Source organism: Myxocyprinus asiaticus, chromosome 29 (genome assembly GCF_019703515.2).
Source record: "Myxocyprinus asiaticus isolate MX2 ecotype Aquarium Trade chromosome 29, UBuf_Myxa_2, whole genome shotgun sequence".
NCBI lineage: Eukaryota > Metazoa > Chordata > Actinopteri > Cypriniformes > Catostomidae > Myxocyprinus > Myxocyprinus asiaticus.
Window position 1 is genome coordinate 5,125,782 of NC_059372.1, and position 12,158 is coordinate 5,137,939.

A 12,158-nucleotide genomic window follows, 5' to 3' on the forward strand; every position below is an offset into this window, starting at 1 on the left:
GTGGCTGTGACATGGCATGGAGCAGGCTGAGGCGTTGCTGTGACGTGGCATGGAGCAGGCTGAGGCGTTGCTGTGACGTGGCATGGAGCAGGCTGAGGCGTTGCTGTGACGTGGCACTCTGGCTCGGCGGCGGCCATGACGTGGCACTCTGGCTCGGCGGCGGCCATGACGTGGCACTCTGGCTCGGCATCCGCCTCCCCCACAGTGAACGGGGAACCGATGAACCGTAGGGCGAGGTCAATATATTGAGCCAGGCTGAGGGAACTGCGACCGCCAGGCATCAAAAAAGAAATGGACTCATTCAGACCAAATCTAAAACAGTCTTTGAGGGCAACCTCATTAAAGTCCACCTGGCTGGCTAGACCGCAGAAGTCCTCAACATAGTCCTCCAGGAGACGATTCCCCTGACGTAGGCACAGAAGTAAAACTGCTGGGTTCATGGTTGGTCAAGTATTCTGTAACGTATGCTGGAACTGCTGACAATGATGGCAATGACGAAGACGATGATGAGATGAAGAACCCAAGTGCAGTTTATTAAATATAACCAATAAACCCTAACTACAAACGTGAAACGTGAAACATAAACATGAACTATGACTTGACTACAAACATGGCTTGACTATAAACATACACATTCACATTCAATACTTGACAACTAGACAATGAAAACATGAGGGCTTAAATACAAGACATGGGAGAACATAAACCAATGAACAAACAGAACTGATAACAAGATAATTAAACAATAAACCAATGAAAACATGACACATGAACATGGAGGGAAAACAGAAATCACATGACAAGGGAACAGGAACTAAACTTTTCAAAATAAAAGACATGAATCAACAGAATACACATGACAAATACTTATCAAACCATAATCCCAGGTGCTTATAAACTGACAATCTCTCTAGTGGACTACCATACAGAAAAAGTGTATTATTTTCAGGAACAGATTTCTTTGAGAAGAACATGCAACATGATTTACTAATTGATAGCTTAAAGCCCCATGTCAGGGATCAATTTTCTTCCACTAACGTTGCTTTCTGCAGAACTGATGTCACGTACAAAATTTCTTCCCCTTTTCCATAAGGCCCCATCATACAAAGCAGCTCCTATTCCAATTCCTACTTCAGAGTTGGACTTACTCCTATACTTTGGATCATTGTCTTGCAGCATAATCCAGTTACGCTTGAGCTTCAACTCACGGACTGATGCCTGGACATTCTCCTTTAGGATTTTCTGGTAGAAAGCAGAATTCATGTTTCCCTCAATTATTGCAAGTCGCCCTGGCCCTAAAGCAGCAAAGCATCCCCACACCATCACACTACCACCATACTTGACTGAAGGCATGATGTTCTTTTTGTTGAATTCTGTGTTTGATTGTGCTAAACTTTCTCCATTTGGAGATAATGGCTCTCACTGAGGTTCTTTGGAGTCCCAGCACCTTTGAAATAGCTTTGTATCCCTTCCCAGACTGATGTATTTCTATCACCTCTTTCCTCATTATTTCTGGAATTTCTTTCGACGTTGGCATTGTGTGCTACTGGGCGAGAACTTTTAGCCAACTTCATGCTGCTGAAAAAGCTCTATTTAGGTGCTGATTTGATTGATCAGGGCTGGCAGTAATCAAGCATGGGTGTGTCTAGTTCAGCTGAACCCCATTATGAATGTAGTTTCATAGATTTGGGGATTTAGTAACTATATACTTTTTCACACAGGCCCAGTTGGTATTGGATGATTTTATTTATTTTTTTTTTGCTTCAATAAATAATATTATCATTTTAAAACTGTATTTTGTGTTTATTCAGATTGCATTTGTTTTATGTTAGATTTTGTTTGAATTTTTGAAACAATTTAGTATGATATATACACAAAAAGAGAAGAAATCAGGCAAATACTTTTTCACAGCAATGTAACTAAGAGTTGAGGGATAAATTAGGTGTATGCTTGGCTGAAGAGATGTGTCTTTCATCTAGAACTAAACTGGCAGAGTGTGTCTGAGTCCCGAACACTGACAGGAAGACTATTCTATATATTAGTGACGATAAAATGGGGCTGATGTAATCATATTTCTTGATTCTTGTCAGCACTCTAGCTGCTGCATTTTTAACTACTGAATCTTATTCATTGAACCTGCAGGACATCCTCCCATTAATGCATTAAAATAATCTAGTCTTGAGGTCATAAATATATGAATTCATTTTTCGGCATTAGAAACAGAGAGCATGTGTTGTAATTTAGAAATATTTCTGAGGTGGAAGAATACTGTTCTACAAACATTGGAAAAGAGATTTTCAAAGGGCAAACTGCTATCAGATATAACACCCAAATTCTTAACTGTAGTAGAAGACAAAATAACATAACACTGATTGAGAATTAAATTATATTCTAGCATCTGATTTTTAGAGGTTTTTGGTCCAATAATTAATACCTTGATTTTGTCAGAATTGAGTAGAAGGACATTTTTAGCCATCCAATCTTTATAATCAATACACTTGGCTAACTTGGATAATTCAGTCAGGTTTCGAGGAAATATATAGTTGGGTATTTTCGGCGAAACAGTGAAAACTAATTCCATGGTTCCTGATTATGTCTCCCAATGAAAGCATACAAGGAGAAATGTAAAGGCCCTAAAACTGATCCCTGTGGAACTCCATACTTAATTTTAGCTTGATCTGACAATTCCTTGTGACAAAGTGGTAGTGGTCAGATAAATACAACCTAAACCAAGCTAATGCCTGTCTACAAGTGCCAACATAATTCTCAAGCCTATCTAAGAGAATGTCATGGTCTATGGCAGGGCTACTCAACTTCGGAAAAGTCAGGGGCTGCAAGGCTGGATCCCTGTACCCTCGAAGGCTGCACTCTTAATTTTTATTATATATATATTTATATATAGTTGAAGTCAGAAGTTTACATACACCTTAGCCAAACACATTTAAATTCAGTTTTTCACAGTTCCTGACATTTAATCATAGAAAACATTCCCTGTCTTAGGTCAGTTAGGATCACTACTTTATTTTAAGAATGTGAAATGTCAGAATAATTGTAGAGAGAATTATTTATTTCAGTTTTTATTTCTTTCATCACATTCCCAGTGGGTCAGAAGTTTACACACACTTTGTTAGTATTTGGTAGCATTGCCTTTAAATTGATTTACTTGGGTCAAACGTTTTGGGTAGCCTTCCACAAGCCTCTCACAATAAGTTGCTGGAATTTTGGCCCATTTCTCCAGACAACTGGCGTAACTGAGTCAGGTTTGTAGGCCTCCTTGCTCGCACATGCTTTTTCAATTCTGCTCACACATTTTCTATCAGACTGAGGTCAGGGCTTTGTGAAAGCCATTTTGCCACAACTTTGGAGGTATGCTTGGGGTCTTTGTCCATTTGGAAGACCCATTTGCGACCGAGCTTTAACTTCCTGGCTGATGTCTTGAAATTTTGCTTCAATATATCCACATAGTTTTCCTTCCTCATGATGCCATCAATTTTGTGAAGTGCACCAGTCCCTCCAGCTGCAAAGCACCCCCACAACATTATGCTGCCACCACCATGCTTCACGGTTGGTATGGTGTTCTTCGGCTTGCAAGCCTCAACCTTTTTCCTCCAAACATAACGATGGTCATTATGGCCAAACAGATACATTTTTGTTTTATTAGACCAGAGGACATTTCTCCAAAAAGTAAGATCTTTGTCCCCATGTGCACCTGCAAACTGCAGTCTGGCTTTTTATGGTGGTTTTGGAGCAGTGGTTCTTCCCTGCTGAGCAGCCTTTCAGGTTATGTCGATATAGGACTCGTTTTACTGTGGATATAGATACTTGTCTACCTGTTTCCTCCAGCATCTTCACAAGTTCCTTTACTGTTGTTCTGGGATTAATTTGCACTTTTCGCACCAAACTACATTCATCTCTAGGAGACAGAATCTGTCTCCTTCCTGAGCAGTTTGATAGCTGCATGGTCCCTTGGTGTTTATACTGGCGTACTATTGTTTGTACAGATAAACTTGGTACCTTCAGGTGTTTGGAAATTGCTCCCAAGAATGATCCAAACTTGTTGCGGTCCACAATTTTTTTCTGAGGTCTTGGCTGATTTCTTTTGACTTTCCCATGATGTCAAGCAAAGAGGCACCGAGTTTGAAGGTAGGCCTTAAAATACATCCACAGGTTCACCTCCAATTCAGTACACCTGCTATCAGAAACTAATTGGCTAATTGCCTAAAGGCTTGACATCATTTTCTGGAATTTTCCAAGCTGCTTAAAGGCAAAATTAACTTAGTGTATGTAAACTTCTGACCCACTGGAATTATGATATAGTCAGTTAAAAGTGAAACAATCTGTCTGTAAAAAATTGTTGTCATGCACAAAGCAGATGTCCTAAACGGCTTTCCAAAACTATAGTTTGCTAATATTAAATCTGTGGAGTGGTTACAGGACTTCAACTGATATTATACCACATCAATTTTTTTAATAGCTGTGCACACAGCATTTACACATCGATGGATGATCCTTATAGACCGAAAGTTTCCCCCACTACTTGGTGCAGGTTGTCAGCTTGAACAGAGCCATGACGATTCGCTTTCAGGTTAGAACCAGTGGCATATACCTGCGATAGGTGCAACAGCAGGACCAATATTACAGTCCTATCAGAAGGGCAACTGTTCCCTTTTGATTGCAATTCCGTCTTCTGATTGTATTTATTTGTGAAATTAAAATGAATGAATTGTCTCAATACTCTCCCCATTTTACCAAAACGTCGGAGTAAAAAAATGAGGGACATCAGGGAGGCGAAAGGTACACAATAAGCGATATACACACATTTCTGTCTGGAAACAGCTTAAGGGCAGATTGCTTTTGTGATAAACCAAAACTTATGCGACAAAGTGTTTTTTAAGCATGACGTCATCACGCACACCATTTGTATCGATAAAAGGCCATTTGAATGGAAACAGGCAGAAGACGGCAAATTTCCCAAATATTTTTTACGCATTTTCAGTTTGTCAATAACAAAATAGCGTGAAAAGTGGATGGAAACTAGTCTATTAACACAACTGAAGGTCTGTGTCACCTCCTTTGAAAATCCCCTGACATCTGTGATGAGGAATAACACAATTCATATTGCAATAGTTATGAGAATTGACTAAATAAATCCACAGGTTTGTAATAATAAGCTAAAAGTTCATTAGTAGTAATATTATTTATTTAAAAATCATAAACATTAAATAATTTAACATTAACTATAAGTTAACATTATAATCATAAGTAAGATTAATAAATGAGTAAAAAACTAAGTAAAAATAAATATATATTTTTTTAGCACTGGGGCAGATATAGAATAATTTTGTTGCCACTGGTCTGACAAAATGAGTGAGGTCTTTTGGATAAAACAAATTAAACAAAACTTCACTTCACTTTAGCTATCTACATGTCATCAGTTTGATGCCAACTCTCTGAGGGGTCTGGAGTCTTGACACCATAGAAATTAACTATTATTTAGTATCATAAAAACCTTGATGCGATACAAAATCATGAGAAATAATAGAAAAATATGTACCTATTATGACATTGTTTATGCCATTGTTGTGAAATCAAATGTCCCCTTTGACTTCCACTTGTCATGGCGCTGATGATGCTGATGGCCAATGTCATGAAAATTCTCCACCTGGAATTCACACGAGTGAGCAGTGTTCCAAACACACAGAACACAGTGCAGTCTTTTCTCAGCTTTATTCGTTCTCACGGCTGGGGAAGAAGCTTCAGTGTCTTCCAACCCTCTTACACTTGTGTCAGGGTTATATTGGAAGTGCTTATGTAAGCTGGAACGTACAGTTCCTTATTCAAGTAAACAAGTTCTTAGAATAGGTAATTTCACAATACCACCCCTCCCCTGAGATCTGACCACAACAGATTTTTTGTTAAAAACAGGAAGGGAGGTATTATCTTTTTACTTCAAAACAGGATGGGTGACTTGAAAAACAGGATGGACATATATAGAGCACAATATAGAGCTGCTCTTATACTGCAGTTTCTAGCTTAAAGTTAATTATACATAAATCATAACAATATTTTAATACACCTAACTATTATAATTTCCTTCACAACCAGAACTTCAGAAGTGTGTTAGGTGAAGGCTTTTGCTAAAACCCATGTTAAATTAAAATGGCATCTTCAGTAAAATACAAGCAAACATAATTATCATATGTTTGTACATGACATTAAAACTACAAACACCAAATACTCACAAGTTGAGAAACTGAAATGTTTCCATCACTTCCTCTCTTTGACTTTGGATATTTGACATATTCACACTCTTGAATAGAGCTTCACTAATCTCTTTATATCAGTGCAGTTGGCTTAATTCAATGTTGTGATGTGCTCCTGGAGAATTGTTTTGTTTTTTCCCCATGTTTTATGGATGCAAAGAAAAATAAATTATAACATAAACTGGTATCAGGATTAGTCAGTCCACAACAGAGATTTTAGTGATTCAAGTTTGAAATTACCTCCTGGTGGTGAATATTGCAGACCTGGACAAAAGTTTTGTCAACGTTTCTTCTTTGTGCTTGCTGAAATAAATGTGTAAGTCATAAATAACAAGGAGTTAGGTCAAAATAAATAAAAATCAACAAATTAATTTATTTCTACTACTTACCAGCGTAATGTTGCCCTCAAGCTTTCAGTCTTTCTCAACTGTCTTTCTGTGACATTGCGGCTTAAACGTGCCTTTGTGCTATGTAGATAGGAGGGGGGGGATAAACAGTGCTACACTTAAAAGTTTTTTTGCATCTTTCGTTGAATTATGAATTTTACAGGGCACAATTCATTCTTAGTGAATGTGGTAACATCCCCTCAGTTATTGTATTGTTTTGTGACCAAAAAGCAGACCATATCTGAGTTTCCCAATAACACTGCAACTTAAGCGTATACGATCATCTTAACTATCATGGCTCGTTATTTTAAGATGGAGTAATGGCTGTTTCCCAAATCAGCACGTAGATCATTCATTAAAGTAGAGCTTAAGTGTTACAGGAGCTGTCCCGTCCAAGGGGGCTGACACTTTGGCAAATATGTCCATGAGTTTGTCTTCTCAAATTAAAATAATTAACCTTGTCAAGGAACCAAAATGTATTAACTATTACAGAATTTAATTACAGAAATAATGATGGATTTAGTAAGAAGGTGTTTCAAATGTATTAGTTCTCAGGTTCATAGAGATTAATGAAAGTGAGGGTTGGGGATTCACTATGAATAAACTGTGCCCTGTAAATACGCTCTCTGTGCTGGTTTAGCGCCCATTCAGTAAAGGAATTATGTAGATCAGCCACCCTGCCTGGATCTAGACATCTAAATCATCTCTTAAACATGCCTAAAAAGTGTGCTTGACCACAAAGCGCATCTGGATCTATGCCAAGCTATAACGCTCTTCTCAATCATTTGATCAGTGTTTGATGAATTACTGATGATATGATGGGTTGAAAATGTTCACAAGAAAAATATATAACTGCACACTAAAGGTACCTTAATAAAGGCTTGTTGCTGTAACGCTGGTAATAAAATAAACTTGTGCAATTATATATTATATAAATATTTTGTCCTTGCACCTCCAAACTTAAGGTGTGCGCTCAAGTGTCTCTCTAAAAGGTTGAAAATGTTCAAAAACATCTCTTTTAAATAAAATTAACTTTTACTACATTTAAATATTTTTTGTGATGAGGAGGAGGGCGGGGCTGGGCATGTGTAGTCACCAATCGGGCTAATCAGCCGTGGAGAGGGATAAGTGCAGCGGGATGTGGCAGTTCGAGAGAGAGAGAGCCACACGCAGCTGCCATATGTGTATTTGTATTTGTATCTTTTTGTTTAAATTAAATATTAATTTAATTGACTGTTCAGCCTGTTCCCGCCTCCACCTTTCCCATTTTTAACCTTGTTACATTGGTGCCGAAACCCGGGAAGGAGGAGGGATGCGCTGTCGTGGAGTCCTCGCCACTGCCGTTTGCCCAAAGGAGCAGCCGCGGCCGTCCACCGGGGGACTCCGCGAAGGGAAGAGGGGCTCGCTGCCGGCTGCCTGGAGCTGCCGCTGCCAGGGGTGGAGGGGCTCCCTACCAGCCGCCAAATTGCGGAGGGTCTCCCTACCAGCCACCAAATCGCGGAGAGACGTTCCATCCGCCAGGGGTCGGAGGACTTGCTCCGGCCGGCCAGGGAGGAGCGGCTGTCGTCCGCCAGAGGGTGGAAGTGTGATCGAGGACCAGGCGACGGCATGTCTGGGAACTGGTGAGCAAGTTTTTTTCTCTCTCCTCTCCCATGCATTCGCTGCCCAACAACGTGCAAACGAATGTTCACTAAAAATAGCTTGAATTTTGGGTCAACACCAAAGCCATTTACTGACGGGGGGTGGTGATGGAGTGCATGAATGCTGTTGCTGAAACTTTACTTGACGGTAAACAAAAAGACAAGCTGTGTGAAAAGATTAAGCAAATCCCAATGTCACGTACAACAACAGCAAGAAAGAGTAATACTAACAGAGGATGTATTAACACAGCTTGATGAAGCTCTTCGGAGTGCACCATGCATGGCATTAGCTGTTGATGAATCTACTGATGTAAGTGGTAATGCCCAGCTTCTGGTATATGTTAGATTTTACCACACAGAGAAGAAGGAATTCTGTGAAGACCTGTTAGGTGTAACACCACTCGAGACACATACAAGAGGAAAGGACATATACATGGTCATAAAGGAGATGCTGAGAAAGAGGGGGATAGATCTAAAACAAGTGGTCTCTATTACCTCAGACCCTGCCATGATAGGAAGAGCTGTGGCATGGCTGAAAGAGGACAACCCTGATCTCACAGCTTACCACTGCATCATTCATCAGTCTGTCCTGTGTGCCAATTTGTCAGAAGAGTATGCTGAAGTGATGAATACAGTGATGAAACTCATCAAATTCCTCAGGGCATCCTCATCTCATCAACATCGCCTGCTGAGAGAATTCCTGAAAGACAATGAGGCAAATGCAAATTACCTACTGCTGCACAACAACTTAAGATAGCTCAGTAAAGGCAGGGTGTTGGAATGCTTTTGGTCCATTCGAAAGGAAATAACAGCTTTCCTAGTACAGCTCAAGAGTCAGAAGGCAACAGTTTTCACTTTTTTGGCAAGACGAGAGCAAAATGGATATTGTTGTGTTTTTTGGTAGACATCACATCACACTTTAATGAGCTCAACGTGAAACTACAGGGCAAGAACAATTCAGTTTGTGATTTGATCTGGATTTGAGCTGTCCGCTCCTTCCAGAGGAAACTGAAAGTGTTCAAGGAAGATCTTCAAGGAGACTGTGCACACAGATGTTTCTCCTCATGTTGACTTCATAGATAAGCTGATTGGAAACCTCAGAAATCGCTTTGACAGCTTCAGCCTTGGACATCAGCTCCTTCTTCTCACTGAGTATCCATTCCTCATCACAGATGTCAGGGGATTTTCAAAGGAGGTGTCACAGACCTTCAAGTGGGCACATGCTGGATCCCTACAGATGGAACTGATTGATCTGCAAGCAAATGTTGCACTAAGAGAGCACTTTCAACTAACTGATCATGACACTTTCTGGCTGCAGGCTGTGTCTGAGACTGTTTTCCCTGGTCTAACCAAAGTAGCACTACACAGCTTGACCATGTTTGGCTCCACATACAGTTGTGAGTCTTCTTTCTCCACTATGAACATCATTAAAAATACGTACTGTTCTAGACTCACCAATGAGCACCTACATATGTGCATGAGAATGGCACTGACTCCATTCCAGCCAAGGTTCAAATTACTGGCAGGGCAAGCAAAAGCCCATTTCTCTCACTAAAGAAGAGAGATGGAGAAGTGAAGTGGGAGAGAGTAGGAAAGATAAATATTAAACCTGTGTTTTCTCATTTGTTCAAAAATCAAAGCACTTTTTTTCAGAAACAGGCACTTTTGTTATTTTTTTGTGAAGATGCAGTCTTGTTTAGCTTGAAATGAGAACATTTGTGATTGGCCTACTTCTATTTATGATTAGGCTGCATATTTATTTTACCTCATATTTAATGTGTCTGCATTGAAAATGTGCAATAAATATTGCTGAAATGTTATTGAAATCTAGTACTTTGTTTATTAGCTATACATATACAAAAACGACATATGCCCCCAAATCATAGCGCACGTTATTTTGGACCCACCTAACCCGACTTCATTTATATACTCAAGATGCAGACCCAGATGCTCCACTTTACTGTTGTCCACATCAGTTTGATGCTAATTTCCTCACAATTTATTCTCAAAATATTTTTTTATTCTCGTAATTTATTACGACTTAATTCTCAAAATATTAATTTATTTTTAAAATCGTAGATTTTTTTAATTTTATTTTTACGTGGCACTAAAATGCCGTTGTACTATTGTGTAGCAATAATGTAAATAATGTTTTAATACAGATTGTTACTATAGATTTTAGAGTCATTTTTTTTTTTTTAAAGGCATTGTAAATTATACATCAAAAATGGCTACTGGTTGGTTGACACTATTGACAAACTCTATATTTTAATACATTGGAACTTTGTTTTTAAAATGGCATAATTGTAAAACAATAACAATTTATTTTAAAAAGCAAATATTGTGATCTTGTTGCAATCATGTCTTCCTCTTATCTCCACCCTGCTTTTCCAATAGAGTCTTTTTCCCAAACAATTCTTTTAAAAAATAGCAGATTATTTTTTCTTGTTTTTTATTTTTTATCATTATTGTTATTATTTCTTTAACCCTACAGTGCATTTTACATGCCATCCCATTTGCCTCATCCATTTTTTGGAGTCACAGATTTATAGCTCCTCAAGCTTTCTTGTATAAATAGTGTAACATGCAAAAGGAAATTGCCAAAAATGTTTAACGCTTAAAAAAGTTGTAGATGATTACTGCTGACCTGAGACATGTAGTGTAGTAATATACAGTATTTGCACTTCCATAAATCATTTTTTACCATCTATTACTACAGTAAGTTTATTTTCACAGCATACCTAGTGCTTTGCTTATTTCTTTATTTAATTTTATAGGTTTTAAAGGTTATATAGGATGTATAAAGTTTATACAAATTAGTATTTGTGCTCATTTATTCAGGAAATGTTAAGCCTAAAAATATGCATAAATCTTTGACATTACTTGAGTCACCTAATTGAGTCAGAAACAATTAAGCTTAAAGTACACAAGGCCATTGTTACATTCATTCCACCTAGGCTGTATAATTATAATGGTCATATGTGATACATTTTACTGTAAAAAGTTTTATAATGTGAATGTATATATTTTTCATGTCCACCATCTTCTATGGACATTCATTTAGAAAAGAACGAACAGCGTGATAATGATTTGTGATATTTTACACTTTTCTTTGCTCATACTGTATATTTATATGCACAGTTACAGTATATGTAATGTATATACATTATTTTTTTAATTCAGTGCCTTAAAAAATTACTCAGCCCCCAGTGCTGTTTTCACATTTTTGTCTAATATATTCAACATTTGGAATCTGACAAAGTATGACTTTTTACCCCAGTTGGTCCACAGTATTGTATATCATGACAAATAAAACAAATGTCCAAAACCATCATTTATCCTCCTTCTTAAATACTTGGTTAAACCTCCTTTTGCAGCTATCACAGCCATCATTCTCTTTAGACGAGTCTCTATCAACTTTTCACATCGTGATGGAGCAATATCAGCCCATTCCTCCTTGCAAAATCGCTTAAGCTGTATCAAGTTATTTGGGGATCGGTGATGGACAGCAATTTTGAGGTCTCTCCACCAATTAGAGTTCAGGACCTTGACTGGGCCACTCAAGGACATACATTTTCTTCTTTTTATGCCACTTCAGTGTTGCTCTGGCTTTGTGCTTTGAGTCATTGTCCTGCTGAAACACAAACTTCCTCCCAATTTTACACTTTCTGGCAGAGGAAAGTAGGTTCTTATCCAAAATCTCAGTGTATTTTGCAGCATTCATCATCCAATCAATCTTCACAAGACTTGCAGTTCATGCTGCTGAAACGCACCCCCATAACATGATGCTGCCACCAGCGTTTCACTTTAGCGATGGTGTTGTGTGGCTGATGTGTTAAGTTGGCTTTGCGCCACACATACAGTTTAGC

The 12,158-nt window shown here is 38.5% G+C and overlaps 1 protein-coding gene across 1 annotated transcript in view; it reads right to left on the reverse strand.

Moving 5' to 3' along the window:
- Positions 1–5,891, reverse strand: part of LOC127420337 (zinc finger protein 208-like) — a 44,190-nt gene extending 38,299 nt beyond the window's left edge. Inside the window, 1 exon segment of the mRNA XM_051662557.1 lies at positions 5,555–5,891. The gene's annotated coding sequence lies outside the window, so the exon portion shown is untranslated.
- Between the last annotated feature and the right edge of the window lie 6,267 nt (positions 5,892–12,158).